Source organism: Dinoponera quadriceps, unplaced genomic scaffold (genome assembly GCF_001313825.1).
Source record: "Dinoponera quadriceps isolate SergipeBrazil2010 unplaced genomic scaffold, ASM131382v1 scaffold577, whole genome shotgun sequence".
In the NCBI taxonomy this organism is placed as follows: Eukaryota; Metazoa; Arthropoda; class Insecta; order Hymenoptera; family Formicidae; genus Dinoponera; species Dinoponera quadriceps.
Window position 1 is genome coordinate 1 of NW_014554667.1, and position 6025 is coordinate 6025.

General features: G+C 36.7%; 1 pseudogene; it reads right to left on the reverse strand.

The window, feature by feature from the left end:
• Window positions 1–2355: 2355 nt before the first annotated feature.
• LOC106740740 lies at window positions 2356–4871 on the reverse strand (annotated as a pseudogene).
• Between the last annotated feature and the right edge of the window lie 1154 nt (window positions 4872–6025).

The window sequence follows — 6025 nt, forward strand, 5'->3', positions numbered from 1 at the left end:
CCGCTTGAAAAAGCGTGACAATATATACATTTAAATGTTTTGTAACAAAATCTTTTCATTTACATTCTTTTTTAATTCCTTCTTTAACATCATTATTTTTTATGAAAAAATAACGTTTCATTATCAGATGTAAAATATTTATTACGAAATCTTAATAAACATTAATAATTTTTACGTTTTTTTTACCAAACATCGTGGAAATATATTTCAACTGATAATAATTATTTAATAGAAAAATGTTATGTTACGGGTAAAACTTTTTCATATCTGAATGCACGGCTTTTCCACAAAGCATGTGCAAAAGACCAAGAAACGTTTTTTACAACACTATAACAAAAATAATTATTAAAGAAAACGCAAATAATCACAGAAATATTATTAACACATTAACGGCGGGCGATCTCGACGAAAGTATGCTAGGTAGCGCGGCGGCCGCCCGCCTCGTTTTTCGGCCTAGAGTGGGCGATATTTTGTGTGATCATAAAAACTTTAAGGTACAGTCGAGCTCAATCGTATTACTACGACTCCCGCCTTTAAGCCGCAGTCGAGATAAATCGTAGTACTACGACTCCCGCCCTTAATGTGTTAATATTACAAAAAATTATCAATATATAAAAAATTATTAATATTAAAAAAATGTTAAATACACATGTAGCAGTATGCAATAACAAATTTGCACTTACAACGACTACGAATAGCATTGCTGTAATATGGTGATATTTCCACCTACTTTTCAAAAAGTCCGTACATTGGCAAATTATATTATTATATATGGTTGGATTTGGCATAAAATGTATTTTCTTCTGGTGCAGAAAAAATGTTTTAAAATTATGAAAAATTGGTGAGTTGTAGGAGTATGTTGACAATCATAACATGTTTTAAATATCTGATTATGTCATTACAAAGTACTCCTAAAATCATTTAATTTTTGTTTAGAAAATTGCTTTCTATCTCTTATAGTTTAGATGATATATGCTTCGAAAAACCGATTTTTTTCGAAAGAGCGTTTGCCTTTTAAAAATTCGCCTGGGCACGTATAAAAAAATAAGCGTTCCTTCTTTCAATCTGAATTACAATGTATTTCAAGCTCATTTCAATCGGAGGGTGACACAGAATTGGCATTCCTTGCATGTAAATCGGCATCTTCTGACGCGATTCAGATATTTATTGGGTTGCCCGAAAAGTAATTGCCGATGGCTCCAATAGATGGCTTTAAGCGTCTATTTGAATGTCTTCTGTCAATGTTATAATTTTTTTCTTTTGACGTTTGTAAGCTGTCATTCTTAGTTGACTTTAGAAGCAAATTACACGTGTTTTTGTTAAAAATTGTTAGTTTGGCGTCAGTTTTAGTATGGAGTCCAATAACGAGCCTTTTTGTCATATTTTATTTTTTTATTTCCGCAAAGGAAAAAACGCAGCGCAGGCTGCTAAAAAGTTAGGTGACGTATATGGCGAGGAAGCCTTAAAAGAAAGACAGTGCCTCAATTGTGCCTCAATTGGTGTGATAAGTTCCGTTCTGGAGATTTTTCACTCAAAGATGAGCAACGTTCAGGTCGGCTATTGCAAGCTGATGATGACAAAATCAAAGCCATAATCGAGTTGGATCGTCATATATCTGAGCGGGAGATTGGAGAGAAGTTGAAAATACCAAAATCAACAATCCACAATCATATAAAACGTCTTGGATTCATTAAAAAGCTTGATATTTGGGTATCACATGAATTGAAAGAAATTCATTTAACAAAGCGTATCAATGCTTGCGATTCTCATCTCAAACGCAATGAATTCGATCCTTTTTTGAAGCAAATAATTACTGGTGATGAAAAATGGATTGTTTACGATAATATTAAGCGAAAACGTTCATGGTCCTAACGTGATGAGCCACCACAAACCACCTCGAAAGCTGATATTCACCAAAAGAAGATTTTGCTATCAATTTGGTGGGATTGGAAGGGTGTGGTATTTTTTGAGCTCTTTCCAAGGAACCGAACCATCAATACGGATGTCTACTGTCAGCAACTGGACAAACTGAATGCAGCGATTAAAGAAAAACGGCCAGAATTGGTCAATCATAAGGGTGTCATCTTCCACCAAGACAACGCTAGGCCACACACATCTTTGGTCACTCGCCAAAAATTAATGGAGCTTGGTTGGGAATTCATGTTACATCCACCATATAGTCCTGACATTGCGCCGTCAGATTACTATTTATTTCGATCCTTGCAGAACTACTTGGATGGTAAAACTTTTAAGGATGATGAAGCTGTGAAATCGCACTTGGATCAATTTTTTGCCGATAAAAACCAGAAGTTCTACGAGCGTGGAATTATGAAGTTGCCATAAAGATGGCAAAAGGTCATCAAACAAAATGGAAAATATGTCAGTGATTAAAGTTCATTCTATGCACAAAAAAAATTGTATTTTATTTCTATGAAAAAATCGGCAATTATTTTTCGGGCAACCGATATTAATAGTGTGTGTTATAATTGCACTGAATGTTGGATCGTTTCGCAAATGGAACATTTTTATGCGCAATATCAGTAGAAGTAATTTTGTATTTTTTTAGTAGTTGTGGATCCAATTGCTCATGTTGCAAAATGTAAAAGCAATATTAATTTACACGACTATTGATGTTTATTCTATATAAAATTAAGTTTTACAGTATATGCTGCAGAGAGAACAATAATCCAATAGCAAATTATGCAAATACAATTTGAGATTTTTATTAATATTTCACATTTTGATGAAAGGTCTGATATTTTTGCGTAGGAAATAATTTTATCGAACTTTTTTCACGCGTTTGATATAAATGCGGTAACATTGGTTTCATGGTTTTGTTGCTCCTGATAGCATGCAACCATCCAAGCACTGCAACATTCTGCTGTCAATAGGCGTCAATCAAGCGATAACAGTAAACCACAGTCAATAATGACTGTGTCACTTGCTGTTATCGCCTGATTGGTGTCTATTACAGAATTTTATAATAAGTACTTAATACATTTCATTTTTCTTGTAAACATTTAATATAAACGCGGTGCAAGAGTTAATGTTTCTCACTGAGTGCGTGCCCTTTCTGAATAAAGTTGAAACAGTCGTAAATAACCAGACTAGAGTCGATCGGCGGTGCACGAATAGGATCTGCATTAGGTGCATTGAATAATTGAACAAACGGCTTCAAAACCACCGTGAAATCCGAAGAATCATCGTATCTAAAAGAAAACGTCTCGTCACCATATCATGTTGTGAAGGATAGGAAATTGTCACGACCGAATTATGATCGTACATTAAACAATAAAATGTACCTTCTTCAGTAGATTAATTCTTCGGCAGCCTGTTGATAGAGCTGCAACATTTTAGAAGCGGCGATTTCCGATCGACCATCTTTGTACATGCAAGCACAGTAAAGAGGATGCAATATATTGCACACGGTACTTTGCGTTACCCTAACCGAGACCGTGATATCTGCCGAAAAATAAATTATCGTTCCACTCTTCGGCTTAAAAGACTAATTAAACGAGGTGGAATCACCTATGGCTGGAACCAAATTGACCAGCGTACGGGGCAAGGCGACCCTTAAAAAATCGAGCATCTTCCGTAGATGCAACGTAGGTGTAACGTATCAGCGAGAAGTATTCCGGGTTGTGACATTGCTCCGAATAGACTTCATTAGCCGCAAATATAATCATAATGAGTTGGAAAATAAACCCCCAAAGGAACGTTCTAGTAAGAATATTTCCCAGGTCTTTTTCCTTTTATTCTTTCACCGAGAGAAATTCACGCTGCGACAAAGGAGATTAGAAGGGTCGAATTGTACCTTCTATTGCTTTTTCGTGTCTATCTTCGGATCACTCTTGATCCTTTGCACAAAGATTCTCGCTTGTTGCAACGCATCCTCTATAACAACGACTGGGAAGGCGACATTCAGTTTTGCAGCGGTCGAGATAAATTCACCTGTCCCTGTGGCGTATCCGGTGAACCTCGGATTAAACACCTGTAGTATCGAGTAAAGATGAACAATAAATATTATCCAGCCACATATATAATTTATCCGAGTATAGTAACGAGTACAGTAAGGCATAACTCATTTCCTGCTAAACGTGACATATTACACGACAAAAAATCGATGCAATATCGATAAGAATGTTACGTACAAGAACAATTGAGAGGATACATACCTTTAAAATATTGGGCAGTATTAAATATTGTCTCCAGTTAGCTTGACCTCTGATGCACCAGCTGGTCCCACGTGCCTTGATAAAAGTTTCCATAGCGAATTTCTCCAGCGCACCGCTCCCAGCAACCAAGGAATTACCGAGACCACCGATTCCGTCGATGTCACCTGGTCATAGACGATGAACGTAGTTCGATATCGATAGCAATCTGCAATAAGTGAGATAAGAACGGACTCATTTTCTGAAATTTAAAAATTGAAATTAATCCTCTTTTATTTTTTAAAAATCTGTTGTGGAAAATTTCCTCACGTTCCACATAAACAAGGAAATTATTATTTGAATGTGAAAATTCTTTTATAGTTTTGTTAAATAAAAAACGGCGCTTAACTACGAAGAATATTGAAAGAACGAGACATAGAGTTTTATCTGGCGGAATGCCTGGCATGTTGCTAGGAAACGGAACGCTATCGGAAATTATCGGCTATTTCATATTATAGACCATGAGATATGATATTCCAGTTTCATCCACCTTGTTCTGGAAATTACGAAATTTCAATGAACCGTCCGACCGTATTCTTGAAGCATATCGACTTTTCATATACAGCTTTTTAGCATTTAAGGCAGTGTCGATTAGCGCGCTTTACAAACGACACATGTTTACACTCTTGCTTTCTTCCATTTGCATTCCATTTGCGTCATGAGATTTAAATACCGACGCATATAAATAATTTCACCGAGACGGTGCTGCGGAAAAAGACGTTACACGATCTGAACTGCCTTAAACATTTGTTTAAATGGTTCATAGTTTCTGTCCTGACAAGCTTTTAAAACGTCAGAGCGTTATAGATATTTTCTATCGTTTGTTTTATCCAAGCACTGTGTTTGTATATTCGATCTAACTTATCTTTGAAACAAAATCGATCAATCAAAGAATATAATAATTTCTCGTCATTAATTCCGCGGTTACCTGTTTTTTTAATATATATGAGAATAGGAGCAGCGCGTCTCCGTGTTTGTAGCGTATTAAAGTGGAATCGTGGAGTCGAAAAGTTAGTGGAGTGGTACACACAAAGGATGCATTGTATTACCAGTACGTAAAGACATTTTAAAGCTATCTTAAACATATCTGACACGGCGCAAGATTCTACCGCAGGCCAACGAGGCCAGCTAAGGGAAACGTTCCCGCCTTTCTCCGATTGCTCAGAATGCAAAGTATTTTTCTTTTCAAGCTGCGCATCAACGACATCTTCCAGTTTCACGAGATGAATGTAATATCATTCTTGACGTCATTATTAAGCTTTTTACCAATCCACCAAAAAACTTGGCCGCTCGTCCGTTGAGCAACCGAATTGAAATGATCAATCACGCGGAAAAAGAGAGAAATGATGGAGATAAAATTTAATAACTTCTCCTCGTTATTTCAATGCCCATAACTTATCATTCCCGATTGAATTATGTTACGCATAAAGAAAGAGCAATCGGCCAGATGGAGAGCAACAATGACTAAAAACAAATGAACTACAACGACACGCATTACTCGCGCGAGTTAGCAGCGAGCATTACGAAAATTGATAGCCCTTTCTTGGGAAGAGAACATCCTTTTTCGATTTTCTTTGTAACTACGGTCAGTAAATGCTTTGGGCGCTGATCATTCCATGTTGGAATATTATATTCGCTCCTCGACGTGGTTGAATGAGACTTCCGGTCGCCGCATTTCCTCAAGTCCTCCAACACGAATGTTCTCAGTAGGCCTTTTGAGTCTTCGATCAGAGAGAATTGCAAACTTTGACGGAAACTGGTCGTTACTTGAGCATACATATGGCGAGAAGACCGTTTTGATGTAGTCGCGAGCA